This window comes from Lathamus discolor, chromosome 3 (assembly GCF_037157495.1).
Source record: "Lathamus discolor isolate bLatDis1 chromosome 3, bLatDis1.hap1, whole genome shotgun sequence".
Lineage (NCBI taxonomy): Eukaryota > Metazoa > Chordata > Aves > Psittaciformes > Psittacidae > Lathamus > Lathamus discolor.
In genome coordinates this window covers 55,975,628-55,994,925 of record NC_088886.1, presented here as the reverse complement: position 1 = coordinate 55,994,925, position 19,298 = coordinate 55,975,628, and the positions used below count along the sequence as shown (strand labels likewise).

Below are 19,298 nucleotides of genomic sequence, written 5' to 3'. Positions count from 1 at the left end.
AACTCATTTCTTTGCCCTCAGGCCCCAGTTCCCATCTGGGGATGGTACTTAGCCGCGTCTCACTGGGCTGCTAACCTGACCGTTTTCATTATCTTCATTCCTAGCTTGGTCTGTTTTCCTTTTCCTCGGTTTTTGCTTATATCCACATTTGCTTTTTCTTCTTCATTTTTCATCTCTCTTGTTCTCTAGGACTTTATTTTACCTCTGGCTACCAGTGATGAAGCTTTTTTGGAAAGTCCCATAAGCTATATCACTGTGAAAACAGATAGAGTACTGCTTAGTATTCTTAAAAGCATAGCTAATGGCCTGATTTCTGATTTATTTTATATGGAGGCAGCAGCTGCCTGTGCTTAAGTGATGGGGGAGGAGGAGATGTTTAGGTTTTTGGAAGAAAAATTACACAGAACACAAGTCCCAAGTTATAGAGGTAGTACCAGCCCAGGACTGGCGATGACTTTGCTCTTGGGAGCTCATGGGCAATGCCTTCCACGTCCATCTGGACCGAGAGTACTCTGAAAAACCCAATGTACCTGGTGCTTTGCAACTCCCTCATCTGCTGCAGCCCATGGGCATGAACCCATCTGGGAAAGGGAACATTTTGTACCCTCTTTCTGGTTTGTCTGCATAAACATGGATTCCTGGCTTTGCTTTGCTTGCTTCCTTTTGGGTTTTCCTTCTTTTTTTTTTTCTTCTTTGTTTTGGTTTGTTGGGGTTTTTCTCCTCTGACAGCCTTTCTGTAACCATAGAAGTATTTAGAAAATGGAGCATTTGCTTGAATGATTTTTGTTAAGAAGCAGCTGGTTAGCTTCTTCAAGCAATGCAAAACATGGATGTCTATTAAAAACTGGTAAAATCACATTGGAGAATCCTAGCCAGTTTACTAGTAAGTGATGAATGCAGTAGATAACATGAAATTCTTAGGAAATTGTGATTTCAGGTCTAGGTGTAGAAATTAGCCGAGAGTACATGAGTAGCCCCCTCCACTGCTAGCAGCAAACAGAATCAGCAGCCTACAGGTTTCTGTAATTCGCTGCAATATGCAGCAGCTGGCACAGAATTCCCCCAAGGAATGGAAAGAAGAGAGGGGAAGCCCGGCTTTCCAGTTCTCCTGCTGTAACACGTTATGTGTGCTGGGCTGTGGAAGTTGTATGATGGTCCAGACTACATTTCCTTCATGTTACCTTAGGAGTTGACAGCAGCAGGTATGTTACATGAGAGTATCTGCAGTCTAGATGTGGATGATACCTGCTACTGTGGCAGCCAGATTTACAGTGTCTTTTGTTTTAGTCTCTTTTGAAGCAGTAGGTGCTTATCTTGCTGTCGTCTTCCAGATTTCAGATGTCTTCCCTACCTTAGCAGACTGAAAATGGCTATCCTGGAATCATTGTGGTGTTAAGGTACGGTTAGTGCTGTAACTGGAAGACAGGCCATGGCCAAGGGTGGTGCTGTGGACACACTGAATGAAGCCACATCCTAGTCCTTCAGCTCTCCTGAAGTACTCAGTTAATGTTCAGATGATCTGGTTAGTGCTGGGAGCTCATTGGATAGGAGAGAGGAATTGTGCCTACTGCTGAAAACATTGCTCAGAAGCTACTAGTGTAAGTATTTTCTGGTATATTCAAGTAAAAAGTACAGTTTTACTATTATGCTAGTAAGTATACTAGTATGTTAGTGAAATGCACCTGCTTTAAAATACTCTCCTTGAGAAGTTAATAGGAGAAGAATAAGTGCCAAATGTAGTATCTTTGAGAAACTGGTGCATCTGACATGGAAAAATATATCTTTAGTTTAAGATCAGGTATTGGGTAAGAAAACAGCAGATGTGATTAGACTACTTTGGGGAGCCTTAACAGATGTATCTGCTGCTTCTAACAAAGCCTGTAAGCCTGAACATTTTTTTTTCTCCCATGCAAAACATGGCTTACATACTCTAGAATGGAAAATGCAAGATAAAAAGGAGAGAATTATCTCACTGCAGTATTTTCATTAGGATTGTGCAAGGTAAGTCATTTCCCATAAAACAGGAGGGGGAATGAGCTGTGGAACCCGGGTGTGCTGCAGCAAGGCTGGTAATTAGAATGTAGTCATGCAAAATCACAAGGGGGTATGTAATAAAAGCAAGCTTTAATGTGATTTAATTACCGTGACGGAGTTGCATTCAGTGAGAGCCTGGTCACCCAGTGCAGTGTGACATCCTCCTCTATAGAGATGTGTTTCTGAAGAGGCTTCCACCCCGGCCATCTGGCTCGGCCACAAGTGCAGTGCAGTGAGGGACATGGAGTCTAGTGGGACTCACTGAACTTGCTGTTGTGTAGGCACAGCATCTTGTAACAAAAGCGTGAATATAGCCCTAATTCCGTCTCATGTGGGAGTATGTCATTTAAAAGAGATTAAAGCCTAAGATATAGTGTGTTTTGGACACATGCCTATAAATCTTCACGTGTATCACTGCTCACAAGCACAGTGGGTGAGGGATGTGCTGGGCGGCATGGGCTGTGGCGAAGCACTGCACTCTGGCTCAAGGAAGGTATAGCACTTATGCATAGTTGCAGAAGCCCAGTGATGGCAAGGACACGTGAGCTAGGCTTTCTTTCCTCCACAGCTTCCATTTTGAAGAGTACTTTTGCTTTTAAGGGCCTTTATTTTACTGTTGCCCATATTTTAACTCTGGTATTGTTTGTGTCTGGTTTCTTCTCATCAGTGCATAACTAATGGGGGGCAGTTTATTTGCTTCCACTTCCAAACTTCCTGTGCCATCTACTAAATGTTCTCTAAATCTGGTGTGGTTGTTGCTGTCCTTTAAAGCATAATGGTTCTATATGCCTTTTGCTGGTCCTCAGAGACTACCACTAACAGCAGGCAGGGCAGCTCCTTCTGCTGAAGTCCCAGGCCAAGCTGCCTTCCAGGAAGCAACTTCTTTGGGAGTGGATTTCAGTCCCTTTTTTCTCTGCTTTTAGTGTCAAGCCTTGTCTTGGCTTTGATGGGAATTGTCCCCTTACATCTCCCTCCCTCTGACAGCACCATGCTTAAAACTGGCTTTTCTTTTCCTCACATAAATACATAGCCTGCGTTTGCAAGGCTCTGGGCCATGCAGTTTTGGTAGCCAGAATTATTCTGTGAACAAGTAACTGTATGCTTTACATACATAACAATTCTATAAACGGCTTCTGTAAGTCAAACAGTTTTAATTCCAAATTAATTATTTAAATGAAGGTTGTGGGTTTGGAGTGGTTGTTGTTGGGGTTCGTTGGGGTTTTGGTTTTGTTTGGGTTTTTTTTTTTTGGGGGGGGGTTGGTTTGTTTTTAAAAAGTAGGTGAATTTTGGATTGCTCACCCATGTAAAGGACAAACTACGGGGACAAAAGGCACAACTTTAAGGCAAATAAGATATTTGAGTTGCAGAAATCTTAACACTTCACCTGAACAGAGAGGAATGCCTAAATATGTCAGTAAAATAGATGCTAGCTAATGCTGGAGATCTCTGGAAAGGTCTTGTCAGCTCTGCTGTGAATACTCAGTTCTGAGCACAGTTATTCCACCAAAATACATTTGACTTGTGTCTTCTGCTTACTTGTTCACAGCACAAGAAAGGTAAAAAGAAGATGTTTCCTGCCCCGCTTGGGCTGATGCAATGGAAGTTTTCACCCTGTAAAATTCCTGAAGGCAATCAGTCTTAGTCACAGGTAACATTCTGATAATGAAGAAATTTGGGAAGTGAATTGGTCCAATGGGATCAGTGGTTAAAAGCCTCAGCAATGCCCACGCTTAAGGGCTACCTATGTATTCCCCTTTGTTAAGGCAATAGTAGGCAGAGCAGAGACAAGGATCTGCAGTTCTGCAAGGCTGGTGATGCTTGTGAAGCAGAAGGTACCCCATCTTGTTTGTCCTCCTCTTGTTTGCTCCAAATTCTGTTCGTGAAATGAAGTGTTCTGGAACAAATGTGGAGCCTGGGTGGCCATGATGCTGCTGAGAATGTGAGCTTGTTTTGCTCATTTGGGTTGTTGTTTTTCCTTCAACCTGTATTTCACTGTGTTTATATGTTGATTTTCAAGTATAATGGATATTCTGAAATGAGTAGCATCAAGACAGGAATCAGATTAGCTCTCTGAGTTCTACTGTGTATGACCTGGAGTAAATGAAGAGGGCTGATGCTGAGTGTGTTAGAGCTGTGTGTCTCCACTGAGGGAGATAATGCGCTTTCGGTCTCTCTGTGTGCAACTGAGATGTTCAGATATTGCTGAACAGTCACTCACCACGTTGGATGTTTCTGCTGCTGTTCTTGAAGCAGGTTGGTAGAGAACTACATTTTAGAAGTTTTCACTATACTCCAAAGGATGGAGGCAGGCAATGATAAAATATCAACTGTGAGAACAAAAAAGGAGAAGCTTGAGAATTGTCAGGGATAGATAATCAGTCCCTGAGGCATTGGGTTTCTAATTGTCCTGGGTTTTATTTAAACATGCCATCGTGATTAAGGGGAAAACATCTGGTTTCTATAATGTTCCAATAAAATAACTTACAGACTTCAAGGTCCTTTCCTGCACCTCTATATAACCAGTGTAGATGAATCATTAAGATGATGCTGATACAGTAATCCGGATGCTGGATCTAACAGTTCCACTGGGACAGAGGCTGTATCAAGCAGGCTGATGCAGATATGGGCTCTACCTGCAGCACACTGAGAAACAACTGCAGCAAAAGCACAAGGCAACAGCTGACCACCTATAACTCATTCCCTGTGTTCTGCAATAAGCCTTACAGAAAAATTTATGAAGCAGATGGGCAAGAAATGTTCATGGCCTTATGTGCCTGGGACTTTTTGTAAACGGATTCAAGTGAATGCATCTCGGGAGTTCCTCACTGAGGCTCTTGGGCCATGCAAAAACATAAAATGGGCCTGCTAGAATGGATTCTCGAGCTTTGAAATGAAACCATCATGGATGAGATTAAAAATACCACCTTTTACTGTTACAGAGGTAGCATTTGTTCCTTCTATACACCTCATAGAAGATCAGGGTGATGTAATTAGAGCATCTGGTGCTGCAAGTGAGACTAAATTAAAGAGTGCCCCTTGTGGGGACAGGAATAGGGGATTGTCACTAGCCAATGAAAGCACTAACGTTTTATGCTTTGCTTCAAAGCAGGATGCCCATAGGACCACACTAATGCATTGCCCATAATTCTGTGGATGGACTCCTGGGCCATGATCCTGAGTCACATCAAAACTGCATTTGGGGTAACTGGTGGAGAAGTAAGGGAGTGGGGTGAGCATGGCTTTCCTTCCCTTCTGGATCTGTTTGTGAACGTTCATTACAAACCCCCCTCACATTCCTTATGATTCAGAATAGCATGAGACCTTGGGGTTTTTTTCCCTTTCTTGCACAATTGCAGATTAAAATACCATGAGAAGAAAGGCTGTTTCTTTTTCTGTACCATCTAATGTATTTTTGATTGGTACAAAAATGAAATGGAACAATGAGCATACCTCTATATACACACACTTACATGCCCATTCACACATGCCCACGAAGTACACATAATTTACAGCAGCATTTTCCCACCGACTGAAGTGGATATAAAAATCCCAGATGTTTATTACTTTCCAGATGAAGGTCTAAGGTTACCTTGATGGACTGTGATTCATGTTATTCCCCAGAACGAGCCGTTCATTCCCTGTTTTCATTTCTAACTCCAGTAACTCCAGGTTTTTCTATAATTTCTAAAATCAGTGCAAAGGAGAGGCAAAGCTAATTCTGGAAGCAGTGGTTTCCCTTGATTTGTGCACACAGTCAGCTCTGATGACTGTGCTTGTGGATGCCCTGCTCCTTCCTCCCACCTCCTGTCTCTTTAGAGTATTAGCTCTTTGAGAAGGGAAGCTTCTTAGTTTTGTACCTGCATAGCTTTTGGTAATAGGGATTTCATTTGAAGTTTCTTCTTGGTAATTCAAATAAGAATCAGAATGGTGGTTTGTCCTAGGTAACAATAAAGGAGTCGCACAAGTGGCATGCCAGTGGGGACTGGTTATCTCATGGGTAGAGGAGGTGACAGAAGTGGTCACAGGGAAATTCTCAGCCAGTTTTGTGCCTGGGGATTTAACTCTTGTTTGAGAACAGTATCAGAAGATTTATTTAATTTAGTTATATTTGAGACTATTAGCTTTGAGAAGCAAGATACAGTAAATTAGACCATGTACAGAGCACATGAGTCTGACATGAGAATCCTGTTACTGATGTATGAGAAGAAAAGGCCTGAAGCCCTGTTTTATTATTCTGTAAATACGCTGTGCTAGAGGCTCTTGAAGCAAGATGAAAGTAGAGAGGTTTTTAATGTTCATTACAAAGGAGCCCTCCTCACACTTGGGCGGGTGAATCCCCTTCTCTAACTGTGACTTCATGTGGCCACTTGTCTGGAGAGTCCCCAGAGGTCAGCCCTAATAAAGGGTTGTGGAATACCAAGAAATGGTGGACTTCTCAGTAATCAGAGTCCACTCATGAGAAGTGCCAGACAATTCATTTGCCTTCTAGAAACAAGAGAGCAAACGCTGAGTAAGGAGTTCATTCTTTTAAATAAAAATATGGACTAGAAAATAATTTTAAATAGCATGATTAAAATAATGAAAATAGTTTAAAAATTGGCAAAAATGTAGCATTGAGGTGCCCAAATTTCCTAATTAAAAATAAGGACTTGGGCTGATCTCACTGGTGATAGGAAAATGATGCAAATGAACTACCATGTGCAAAGCTATGCCCAAGGCTGAAGGTTTGACATGTTCAGTTCTATACTCAACATGGTACAACTAATTCCTGGGCTAAGGTAAGCTGCTTATGAAACTAATTATGGTAGTAAGGTACAAAATAGAGACCAAGAAAGTAGTACGTTCATATTAGGAAATCCTTCTTGACATCAGTCCTTCCTAACATCCCAGGCAATTTGCAGCAATAGACAAAAATTGTTTAGGGGGGTAATTGAAAAGTGTGGCAAAGTGCGGTTAGAAAAGTGGGAAGAGATTTCAATTTAGAGAAATATGATTTTTATCTGAACTAGACCTTTTTTTCCTCTTTTAAGCATATTGCTTACTTCCTGGGGGAAAGCCCTGTCATTACGATATGTATATGGGAAGGAGGACCCACATTCTGCCTTAGGGGATAGATACCCAGACCTGGGATCACCTCTGTGATCTGATCATGGATGTACCTTAAACATTCAGTGCACCTGAGAGTCATCTAAGCTACTGAAACCCCTCCACCTGGCACGCAGCATCATTGTGGAGCAGAGGTAGAGGAGTAATGCTGAGAACTGGGCAGTGCCAGGGTGATGGGGCAGCTGAGCTACACATAGTGTGTACACAAAGTACCTGTCCAGGGGAGACAGCAGAGAAGGGCCCCCCCCCAGCACCGCAGCTCTAATTCTGTCCTCAGAGATGGAGGTTCAAATCCCTCCAGGCAGAAAAGGGATTGAACATGGATCTCCCACATCCTGGGTCACTGCCCTAATTACTGGGTTAGTGGATAAAAAGGGAATGACAGCAGCTGGGGCGAATCCAACCTCTTATTTCCTTTGTGGGTTAGGGGGTATTTTCTGTTGCAAGTGCCCAAAATGCAACATTTTGGATGAAACAAAGCACTTCCTTCACCGCAAAATTTAGGGGATTTGTTCTGTTTCAGTAAAGGAAACTGGAAAATGTTTCAGATTATCTCAACATGGGTATTTTGTTCATTTTAGTTTTATTCAGTTACTTTACAGAAGAATCAATTATTTGCACAAACCTATTTGTAAATGTTAAAACCCACAACTTGGGCTTTGTCAGAGGACAGTTGCTTATAAAATCTCAGCCCATACTGGTGAACTACAGTCCTCCCAGTGACAGTAACTCCCAGTACAGCAGAGTTGTACACACTGTGTACACACACTGAGGTGCTACAAGAGGCTCGGACCTGAGAGTAGGCAGGTATGTGCACACACTATTGAAATATGGAATGCTATAAAATACATACTTACATTGATTTAGAAACTAGTAAAAAAGTGGCAGTCTATATTCCACTGATGCCTTTCACTGAAAACAAGGGGCAGCGAGTCCCACGGTGAGTATCGTTGGGGAGGGCAGTTACATACAGGTCAGAATGGTCTCTCTCAGGGAAGAATAATGACTTGGTATAAGCCTTCCAGTGGCTCATTTTGGATGGCTGTGCTTGGGTGCTGTCTTGGTGACTGGGTGAGCCAGCAGGTTGTAGTAGTGCTAAGCCTTAGTTGTTGGTACTCACTGGAAGGAGGTGAGGTGTGCTGTGAGGACAGAGGGGGTCCACATTTTCAGGCAGAGAGAAGCTGAACCCTGTTGTGAAGTCTCTGCTAAGTGAGAGGGAACTATGGGCAGCTTTGCCATGCTTTTTTAGTATTCAGGCTTGTGTTTCTTTTCTACTACTCATCTGCTGGTTGGGAGTGGGTCACCGCAGCCTGCATCATTGTAGGAAGCAAATGTACATGGTTACTGTACTTCTATTATTCCCTTCTTTGGGCCATTGTGGATTCCAATATGCCTGTTAATTGTGTTTTATAAATGACATAAATGTACATGGAACATTACAATAGGGAAAATATGACAACAGTAATACTACAGAGCATAATCCCTGCCTCAGGAACTTGCTATCCAAAGGCCTGAACATGTTCATTGTACTTAGGCAGGGAATAGCATGGAGATGTTAGCTACACTTGGCTTAACACAAGATTTGGGATTCCAAGAAATGGGCAGGAAGAAGAGCTGATAACTGAAGTGAGCCTCTCCAGGGATAAGACATCTGGGTTTGAACATCACCCGAGAGGTTCTGATGCTTTGAAAGACTCTTCTGTGACAGTTCCGTGAGATGGATAGGAGGGATTTCAGCTCCTCATTCTAGCTAATGGGAAATGTTTGGGAGGGTTGTTTTGGATAAACAAAGCAATGGCTGCAAGAGTTTACATTTCATTTAATGCAAGATGATCATTAAAAAAGCAAAACCCAAAGCAGAATCACCAATTCTCACAGCCTTGCTCTGGTGCGGCACACTCACTCTCACAGGATCAGGCCTTGAGGGGATGCCAAGAAGAGAAATGCTTGAAAGCAGCATATGGAAATTGAACTAGGAGTAAAAGCTTGAGTGGAGGGAGGTGGGTTCGGAGCCGTCTGCAGGAGAGGGAGCCAAGGAAGTGTGTAGGAAATGCATGTAGAAACTGAAATGTCTTCAGCTGCAGTCATGTTAACGTAATCCGTGCAGTCATTCCCTCTTGATGAGTGTATGTAGCACATCACAGTGCTGGGCCTGTTGTCAGGGGAAGGCAAAGGCAATACAATACACGCGTGTGTATGTCATGGACAGAACAACGATGTGAGGGGTACAAGGCATATATGGGGAGAAAGCACTGAGCGGAAGGCTGCAGAAGATGAGAACACATTCAAGAAGGGCTGGTATCTTTGTGGTAGAACTGACCAGTTGTTCTTAATTAAAAGGAATGTTTCCCCAAGGTTGCTTGAATTTTTTCATGGGGACCACAAAGCTGTTCAAATCTCCACTGGTATTAGAGCTTGAATTAAATGTGTGCTGGCATCTGCCAGGGTAGGTGCCTCTGTTTTTTCTTCCTCCTCTGTTTTCCTTATAAGAAACCTGGTTAATAAGCTCTGGAAGGCTCCAAGCCCTACCAAAGGGTTTTGGGGCACAGTGAAACTTCTCCAGCAAGCACTTGGTATCCCACAGAAAACCAGCACCAGGCTAATTGTGACTCCTATAGATCTTGCACTAGTAAATGTCCCACTGACTTCCTGATGTGCCAAAGTGTCAGTGAGGTTTGAGCCCTGTCCATCAGCCACAGGGACACAGAAGTGACAACTGCTTCATACAGGTGAGATTATCTGCTTCGGAAGCACAGGCCCATGCTTTGGCTCTTGAAGACCAAAACAGTCAATGTTTGAACTACTGCTTTATCCCCCAAAGTTAAGCATTTTCCCAGAAGCTGCCATACTTGTTTCTCTTGCTGTTTAAACTCACATCTGGTATTGCTTATGGCAAGCAGCCTCTCTGCCTCCTGCCTTGTGTGCTCTCTGGAGGCTGATGGATGGGTGCAGAGTTTAGTGTCACTCCCCTACATGCTTATTCTTCTGTGTTTAAAACCTGGAAGGGCTGTCATGGGCCTCCTCAGTTGAAAGGGCAGTTGGAGTCCTGGCCACATCTAGGCTGTGGCCTCAGCCTTTACCCAGGCATTCATTGCTTGTTTCTTGTGAGGGAGTGACTGAGAGAGGCCACCTCGATGTTTGCTTGCATCCGGTATTATTTTTATCAAGTAAATTGTCAGGGTAGGGAGCACGTCTCTGATACTTGGTCTCTTTAGACAAGTTAAAGGATATCTGAGTCCAAGACAGCTGATGACATTATATTGGGCATTCATTTTAGATCTGCTGAGCCCACAGAAATCAATAGTTTTCCATTATCGGGTCCGGCTGGGTCACTAGTCTGTCAATGAGCTGTTACAATCGCTGTACAAGGGTGAACCTGACCAGTCAATTGCTGCTGACAAGAGGAAAACACGCTGACAGCCACTGGAACAAGCCAGAACACAGATTTGCACTTTGGTTTGCCATCCGAGGAGGCTGGGAGCAGGGCCATTGCCAAGATGTAGGGCACGCACAGTGGGAGATGAGGGCCCCTCTCTCCCTCCTTTCCTTCCCTGCTCTGGGAACTAAGGTTTGTTTCAATAGTCCCAAACACTGGAGAGCTCGCTAACTGGAGGTGAAGGAACCGCCTTCCTCGGTGCTGTGTTTTGCCAGCCCAAAAGGGACATGCTAGAGGGGAATGTTTCTGCTGGCAAATCCAGCAGGACCAGCCTTCTTCCTGCAGTGGTCATCACTGGGGGATGCTGGGCTCAGGGCTCCTCATCCATGATGGGAGCAGGATCACAGCCGCCGGGGATAACTCTAGTTCAGGTTGGTGTTTCGGCGCTGACTTCCCATCAAACTTGAGAGCTGCGCAAAAAATAAATATTTAGAAATTATCCCAATATTATGATTTTTAATTTTCAACTTTATCAACTTCTTTCAAGTGTTAAATCCTGACCGTTTTATTTACGCCTCCGGTCGTCTGTTTGATTCTCGCGCAAGTCAATATTCACTTGTGTCCCATCATCAAACAAAAAGCTGGTAATCAACTTCATCACTGGGAGCCAACTAGCTGGCTTTTAAAAAACACACTACCCAAAAGAAAGATCGTTTTCTTTAAATGAGAGGAGAGGGAAGCCTTTCTAACAGAGAAGAGCAAACCCTCCTTTGCTGGGTAATTAGAAGCACCAGCCTTATATGACTCGCAGCATTTGGTAGCTCAAGCGGCATCAGATCTCTTACAGCATTAATTAAAAAGAATTTATGTTTTTTTAATAAAATGCTTCATGTTTTAGCCCCTTTTCTTCCTCCTACCCGATGTGATTATGGGAGCTGAAGGGAATTCAGGTTAATATGTTGACACACTTAACAATGCGGGGTCATGTTGCACAATCCGCTTGGCTGGTTCGGTGCAGCGCAGCCCCTGACAGGTCCTCATCAGCCGCTGCCCTAAAGGCAGAGGCAAGGAGAGGATTTTAATTACTGCTCTATCCGTGAGTTTGCCAGCATTAAATTGAGACATAATTAGGCCTCCGAATCTTAATAATTGTCCTAGCTAATTGGGCAGACAAGTACGCTCGGCAGCGTGGCGTGATTAGATAATTAGTGTTTCCAAATGACAAAATTGGGCTCTTGATGAGGAGGGAGGGAGGGGAAGCGGGTGGCTCCCTGCTCGGGCAGGGCCGAGCCAGGCGGCGGGGCCGGCCCGGGAGCGCTCGGCTGACGCAGTGCCGCTCCGGGGGTAGAACGCACGTCCCGGAGGCCCGATCCCCCCCCCCTGGAGGTGAATTGATGGCTTCGGCCGCAGGACGGCGCGACCCAAACGGCTCCCATCGGGAGGACATCGGGGCTGGGGACGGGTCTCGCCCCGTCGGGCACCGGGCAGGGCGGGGGCGCTCACGGCTGCTCCTCCTCCTCCTGCTGCCGCCAGAGGGCGCCGCTCCCGCGCGGCGGCAGCTCCGCGTCCTCGGCAGGGCCGAGCAGCGGCACCGTAAGTACCGGTACCGATACCGATAGCGATACCGATACCCATACCCATACCCTGCCCGGCCCCGCACTGCCCTGCCCTGCCCTGCCCTGCCCTGCCAGTGTCCCGGAGCCGGGCCCTCTGCCCGCCACACCACGGCCGGGCCCTTCCCCGCTCCCCTGCTCAGCGCTGAGGCGTGGCTCCCCCTCCGGGACCTGCTGCGAAGGTTTGGTAGTCATATAGCGATCTATACCATGATACCGACCAGATACAGATGAAAATCTCTGTCTGCGCTAGAGCGGGGTCCCGGATGACAGCGGACATAACCGCAGGTACCGCCGCGCTGCTGCCGTCATCTGCGGGCTGCCGTCCCGGCTTTTTCCCGTTAAAACCATGTTATTTTTAATGGTACAACCGAGCGCGCTCGTCATTATATTTAGAAATAAATCAACTGACGAACGGCAGCTGTATTGGGGGCGGGCGCTGGGGTAAACCCGCAGCGCGGTGATGAGGGTCCCCGCCGGTACCCCCGGGCAGCCGGGGTGGTGCTTCAGAGCCGGGGTGCCGGGCAGCCCTGCCAAGCTCCGCGGCAAAGCGCATCCGTTCCCTGGCTTCGTCTCCCTGTTTCCTAGGAAGCAAAACAGGAGGAGGCGAAGGAGAAGCTCCAGAGCAGCTCCATCACAAGAGGTTATCTCCCCTCCCCTGCGGGACCCCGCCGGAGGACGGCGGGCTTGGGTTCGTTAGCAGCAGTAGCATCTTCTCTGTGAAGAACCAGGCGGTTTCACGCAGCAATATGAAGTTAAATCGCCAGCAACCGAAAGTTAAAATGCAAACATTTCGCTAGGGAACATTTCATGCAGCTGCTGCAAAATAACTTTTATTTTTTATCCCAGGAAAGGAGAAACGTTTTGGTGGTATTTTTGTGTGTGTGTGATTGCACTGTCATGGAAAGAGATGCTTTTCCTACATCAGTGATTTTCACTATAGCCTAAGGGCTTCTTGGCTTTAAAGGTCTAGTTATTTTTGCTAATATATCAGGACTTTAACTCGCGACTGTTTCATAAATCAACTTCAGATGCACTGTATGGTATTTATATGCTTATTTTGAGAGATACGTTCTAGCTCAATAGATTGCTGTTGCATCATTTCAGTGCTTCAAAGAGATGATGTTGGGAATTATCAACTCTGAAGCTGGGGTTAGCTCGCAGGAGCAGCATGTGCTGTGTAAAATGCTGATTTATCAAAGTGTTACAATCCCTATATCTTGCAGGTCGGATCACATGCATTATATTATCAGAAATACATAAAGGATTGATCTGCCAGTGTATACTTAAAGTAAAACTCCTCTTGTCTTCAAAGGTGAGGGAGGGTACCAGAGCTATGCCGGAGCAGAAGCTTGAAGGTGCACCATAAACCACCCCTGGCCTGGAGAAGCTGTAGCTGAAGCAAAACCCTCCTGTGTTGTAGTGACACAACCCTGTGACCTAACTCAGCAGTCCTCACCAGGCCCTGCTAGGAGTGGTAAGCACCTTGTCCTGCTAAGAGGGACAAATGCCTCCTTCGAACCAAATAGATGCCTGCTCATATTTGTAAAGACCTTTTATGACTCTTATGTGCTCTTGACCACCAGGTGACACATCCCCGGGGCCTATGAGCTGCCGAGGGTGTTGCTTTCATGTTTCCCATAACGAGTTGCTTTCTGAGCAGCCTCAGTGGCCTTCATCCTGTGGATCCCGAGGGATGGCTCTGGCAGGCTCCAGCAGAAATAGGTAGCCTTGCAGTGCTCACACGAAGGTGATGTCCAGCTCCAAGTTTGCAGTTAATCAAGTCCACTCAGTGAAGCCGAACAGTTTAATCCATGTGTGATGAAGCCTTGGATGTAATTTATCTGTGCTATATCAGATTCTCTTAAAATCTAAAGCAATCATTAGGGGTTAGATAGAGGGAAACTAACAAATTAGTAGTCGTTCCTGCCCTGATCCTGCAAGCACTGTCACAGCACAGTTATATAAGCAGAACAGCCTGTACTGGTGTGTTGTCATTATGATGCAGAGGGTTGACCAATGTACAGGGGGGTTGTGCAAGGGGCGATAAAGGAATTTTGCCTGTTTAATAGAAAACACTGTTTGCAAATACCTGTCAAGCCTGCCATGCAGTACCAGGACAATAGGCTATTGATAAGGGGGAGAAACAGTCTGATAAGGGGGAATCCGTGTATCAATTACAAGATGAAGACCATGGTGAGGATCATGTTCTCAGGACACTTTTGTGCTGTTTACTAACTGCATTGTAGCTTGGGTTCACTCTTACATGGCAGCACTTGCCAGAAACGCTGTTTCTGCGTGGTGAGAAGGCTGGGACTCTGCTTTCAGGGACACTGTTAAAGATAACCATCCTGTTGCTGTGGGCAGAGTTTCTGTGAGGTGGAGCCAAAGGGCACCTGGTGTGGCACTAGAAGTAGCCATGTTTGTCCTGCTCCTTGCAGGAAACTCGCTCCCCCTGTGCTTCATCTCCGGCTGCAGAGGAAGGTGTGCTCTGTCTAAGATCTGCTGACTTGGTAATTTTAGGAAGCTTGTTTTCAGTTCCAGGTTAGAACAACGATTCTGTTGAGTTAACGTACAGAAAGTGGTATCCCCTTCCTGCCTGATGTCTTCTTGGTCAAGGCCAGGCTGCATTCCTTGCTTCTCAGGTGGTAGCTGGGTCTTGCTGGTTTTGCAGGTCTTCCCTGGGGTGACAGTGCTGACACTGGCCACGCTGGAACAGACGAGTAGGGCTGGAGAAAAGTAATTACTTTGTGAGTAACATGTTGGGTTTTTTCCCCGAATACCAATTGGATTAAAGGGGAGAGGGAGGAGGAGACACTTGTTTGTTTGTTTGTTTTCTAATGAGTTTAATGGTGCTGAAAAGAATATAAAAAGAAAATCATTAGACCTAGAAAATGAGTCATATCTTTATTTACAGCGGTGTAACTGAAACGTTTCGAGTTGCTAGTGTTACGATAACATCACTTCCCCAATATGCATGCCGCTGTAGAAGTAGGAAAGCATTTTAAACCAGTAAAGGGGTTTTCACTCCAGCTTTTTACGAAGCCCCTTCTTGCTTTTCCTCTGCTCTGACACAGGGCTGCAGGACCCGGCTCCATGCGGTGTCTCCGTTTCCCCCTGCACTGGGAAGTGCAGTCGGGAGGTGATGCCGCTGCACCGGCGGGCTGCGGGCCTTGCCCTGGATGCCCGGTGCGTTACTGAGCCCGCGCGGCCCCGGGGAGGGCTGTGGGACGGTGCGGGCTCAGGGCCCCCGGGAGAGAAAGAAGCCGTCGTTGGGAAGAGGGAGGCGGACAAAAGCAGGCGCCCGGCTCGCAAACGCTGCGCTCCAGTGGCGAGTTTTAAGGCGGTTTAAGTCTAAAGAAGAAGTGACAGCGCAATCATCGCTCCGGATGGGAGGGTGAAGCCTTGCTAACAGCTCGTGTATCTGTATATTTAATTGCGACCTGGCTGCATGTTCCTGTTGAGGAAGGATGCAGATCACAAGCGAATCTATAAAAGCCGCAGTTGACAAGCCCGGGAAAGCGATAAGTGACAGATGAAACGGCAGGCAGCGCGGAGCTAACTGGCAAACGCATCGGTACAAAGTCATATACCTTCTGAAAGGAGCAGTAGTTTGTTTTATTCCGGTTCTCCAGAGTTTTATCTACTGTCGGTGTGATGGGGAGAGAGGAGCTAATGTGCCCTGTTTAGGATACAAACATGCAGAACAGATCAGGCTTCAGACGCTGTGTTTCACTTACAACACTTGGATGATAAACCAGGCTTCCCCCACTCAGGAAAACATGGATTTCCCCCTCCCCCCCCCCCTTTTTTTAATATGTTTTAAAGGTGTTTTAAACTTGTTTAAGCACCCCCGTTTGGCACTGGACTATAGCGAGCTGTCGGGAGTGCCCAAGGATGGGACCCGAGGCCCGGATCTGGCCGCGCTGCCCGAGGCTGTGGCGCTGGAAACCCGTCAGCCCGGCTCCCGTCTTCCTCATGTTTCTATTACTTCAAATTTTCAATGAGGCTGGTGTAATTACGAGGCGTTTAACTTTTTGCCAGGCTCTTTCATTATGGCTTTGCGTTTGCACCTCGCTTTTAAGAGAAGTAATAACATTCACAGTCAGGGGCAAATCCTGTTAATGAACAAATTAAAGTTCAAACAGTTATTCAAGTTCACAGCCCCGCTCGCTGCTCCTTTAATAAGAGTTATACATGTTACTTTCTCTCGGGATCACTCCCCCTTTTATTACTTTTTAAGCTTTTCATAAGCACTGGCGGGCTATATGGGCAGCTCCCAGCCTCTAAAGAGCCCACAAATCCTGAAGGGAGCCCTAATCCGGCCTTAATTTGGCAACTTTTGTAAAAGACATAAAAGCCCGGGTGCCACCCTTGTGCGCTCAGATTATGATGTCGCAGGAACAAGCGGGGGGGAAGGCCCCTTCTTTCCCTCACCCACCTATTTGTGCCTCCTGCCTCCCCTCCGGAGCTGGGCCAAAACCCCCGGGTAGCGCAGGGGGAGAAATTAGGATGTTTGATGGACAGCGTGCGGATTTACAGCCCTTATCCCGGTAGCTCCGTTGAGCAGCGGGGTACTGCGGCTGCCGATTCCACTCCCCCCACCCGCCCCCAACCCAGCCTGCCCCGCAGCGAGGCCCGTGGGCCAGAGCCCGGTGCCTGTTACCGGTGGCTGCCTGCAAGTGTTAACGGTGTACGGTTAAGAGTAAGTAAATAAATATATAAATGACCACCACTGGGCTCTTTCTCTCCCCATCCCGCTTCCTTCTTTCCCTCCAAACCTGTCGCAATCAGATGTCTGCGCTCACCTCGGCATTTGCATAACATGAATCTTGATTCCCCTTCTCAGGGGCTGCCCGAGCCCGGGGGAGCGGCGGCTGCCTGTGGGTCCCACTCCCCCACTCCCGTTTCGATGCTGGGCTCCCCGGGCCGGGGGCAACGGGCAGAGTCCAGCAAGGCGCGAGGAGTTTGACACCGGTTCAAGGCAGCGCCGGTGCAAAACCGCTGTCTATGTACAAATAGAGGAGATCACACTCCCCATTATCTACCTCCTGGCGAGTGTTTGATTTGTGACATCAAAGGCTTATCAAGGCAAGCTCGCAAAAAAAAAAAAAAAAAAAAAAAAAAAAAGAGAGAGAAAAAGAAGGGAGGGAGAAAAAAAAAAAAATCTCTTCATGGTGCGCCGGTTTGGGGGTTGCGGGGGGAAAGGGGAAAGAGGAGGGTGCCGGTGCCGTCCAAACGCTGCCGGAGCCGGGGAGCCGATTTCAGCCCCGGCCGAGCGGCTGGGCCATGCGCGGGTGCGGAGCGCTGGCGCGGAAGGGAGGGGAGGGCAGGGCTGGCCCCGGCGGAGGGCTGGAGGGAGGCCCTGGTTCCTCGCAGGCATCTGCACAGAAGTGGTTTGATATAATCACCATGACAACTGCCGCCTATGAGCATACAAATAATAGAGATGAAATAGACAAAAGATTAGCATGCCATGAAAAGTACAATAAGTTTCTTATTTAGCATTTAGATAACTGTCTTTCCTTCGGAGCAGGCTTCAAAGTTGAACCCAGTTTAGACCAAGAGGATTAATTCTTTCTCCCGCATGCTTCATTGAATCTCTCATTACCAAACTTTGTCTGTATTGATGTAAGATTTGATTGAAGATTAGAGCATTTAGCAAATCTTGCTTTTCTGCATGTATCAGGCCTTTTCAAGCTCGGGCCTCGTTGCCCAGTGGTCAATACCCTTACTTTTATCCAGTGTCTGCTTCATTTAAACTTAATCAACTCCCTCAATGAACTGGAACAGGGAAACGTCCCTGCGGTAAGAATGTTGTGCTTTTCTTAGATAATTCTTTGCTCCCTCTCGCAATCCGCTGGCGTTAAACCTAAAATTGCTCTCTGATGAACTTAATCAATATGATAATGACAATTGGGGCTCAATGGCTCGGCCTGGGCTCCGCGCGGAAAAGGTAGATGGGCTGTGCCCATTGCCCCGGAGCAACTTCTCCTTTCTCGCCTTCCCTTTTGTGTGCGCTGCTCCCACCTCTCCCTCTCTCTTTTCCTCCCCCTTTTTCTTCTCCCCCCGCTTTCCCCGTGACACCGGCCGCTGCTCACGCCGGAGAATGATGCTTCTTTGTGCGGCATGAGGACTCGTATGTCACCGCCCGGGGAAGCGGCGCGGAGCGGTTGGCCGGGTGAATTATCTGCCTTGTTGCGGTGAATTATTTGCCCTGTTTCCTTTCCCAGTCAACAAGTTTCTGAGGTATAGCACAGATCAATCAAAGCTGACAGAGCGCATGTGAAGCTTTTACTGTGTAAATCTGGACCTCTTGTCCCGGCTTCGTTGGCACTGGCATCTGTATATCATTTTTATACTGCTACCAGTAGAGCAATTTCAAAAGTATTTGCAAGGAAAATGGATGTCCCCATCTGTTCCCGGAATCATAAATGTGCCACTTTCGGAGGGTTTTCACTGGTAATCATATCTTTAATGATGAACAAACTTGTGATATATACCTTTCCATAAAATGGGGTTTTCTTCGCTTTATTGTGATTGGCTGGGATAAATAGCTTTTCCATATGTTAGGGAGATAAAACATAAGATTACCAGAGCTCGTTTGTTTGATCATAAACAAAAGAAACAATTCGCCCCAAACACTCTTTAAACAGAAGCAACTGCAGAATTAAATTGTATTAATAGGCTGTCGATGGGTCAGGAGGCAAACAACTGTCCCCGTGGAAAAGACAGCCGCTTTAAAATACGAATAGACGGCCTTTATCACTGTTCGGGTGACCTTAATGCAGACGCGGATTTTAAATACTAGATGCTCTTTTTAACTTCTTTTTCCCCCCTGAAGATTGTCTTGTCTTTACCTCTCTCCTTTTTTTCCCCTCTTCTGCCTGACTTTGAATTTCCCTAAGTGCAGGAGCGAGGATGCTGTGCTAGGTAGTGGGTTGCCGTGCGCTATATTTAGAAAGCATCTGGAAGAGAAAATGTCCTCAGGAATCCGGACTGTTTTGTTGTAAACATCCCTCCAGTTCCAGCGCTGTAAACGTAAACGCTCCTTGTCCAGACGTGACAGCGCTTGGCGCTGCCTGGGAGCGCCGTGTAAGCACGGGGCAGGGGAACCCCCGTTACAGCTGCGGCACCTCCCGGCGCAGGCAGCGTTAGAGCTGCCCCAG

General features: G+C 46.6%; 1 long non-coding RNA gene across 2 annotated transcripts; it reads left to right on the top strand.

Moving 5' to 3' along the window:
* Positions 1–11,814: 11,814 nt before the first annotated feature.
* On the top strand, positions 11,815–16,717 carry LOC136011003 (uncharacterized). 2 transcript variants are annotated; one of them, XR_010611141.1, is made up of 4 exons: positions 11,815–12,109; positions 13,445–13,606; positions 14,804–14,879; positions 15,207–16,717. It is a non-coding gene; the product is annotated as an uncharacterized LOC136011003 (long non-coding RNA). The 2 variants fall into 2 exon arrangements; XR_010611142.1 differs by lacking the exon at positions 11,815–12,109 and adding an exon at positions 12,347–12,417.
* Positions 16,718–19,298: the final 2,581 nt, after the last annotated feature.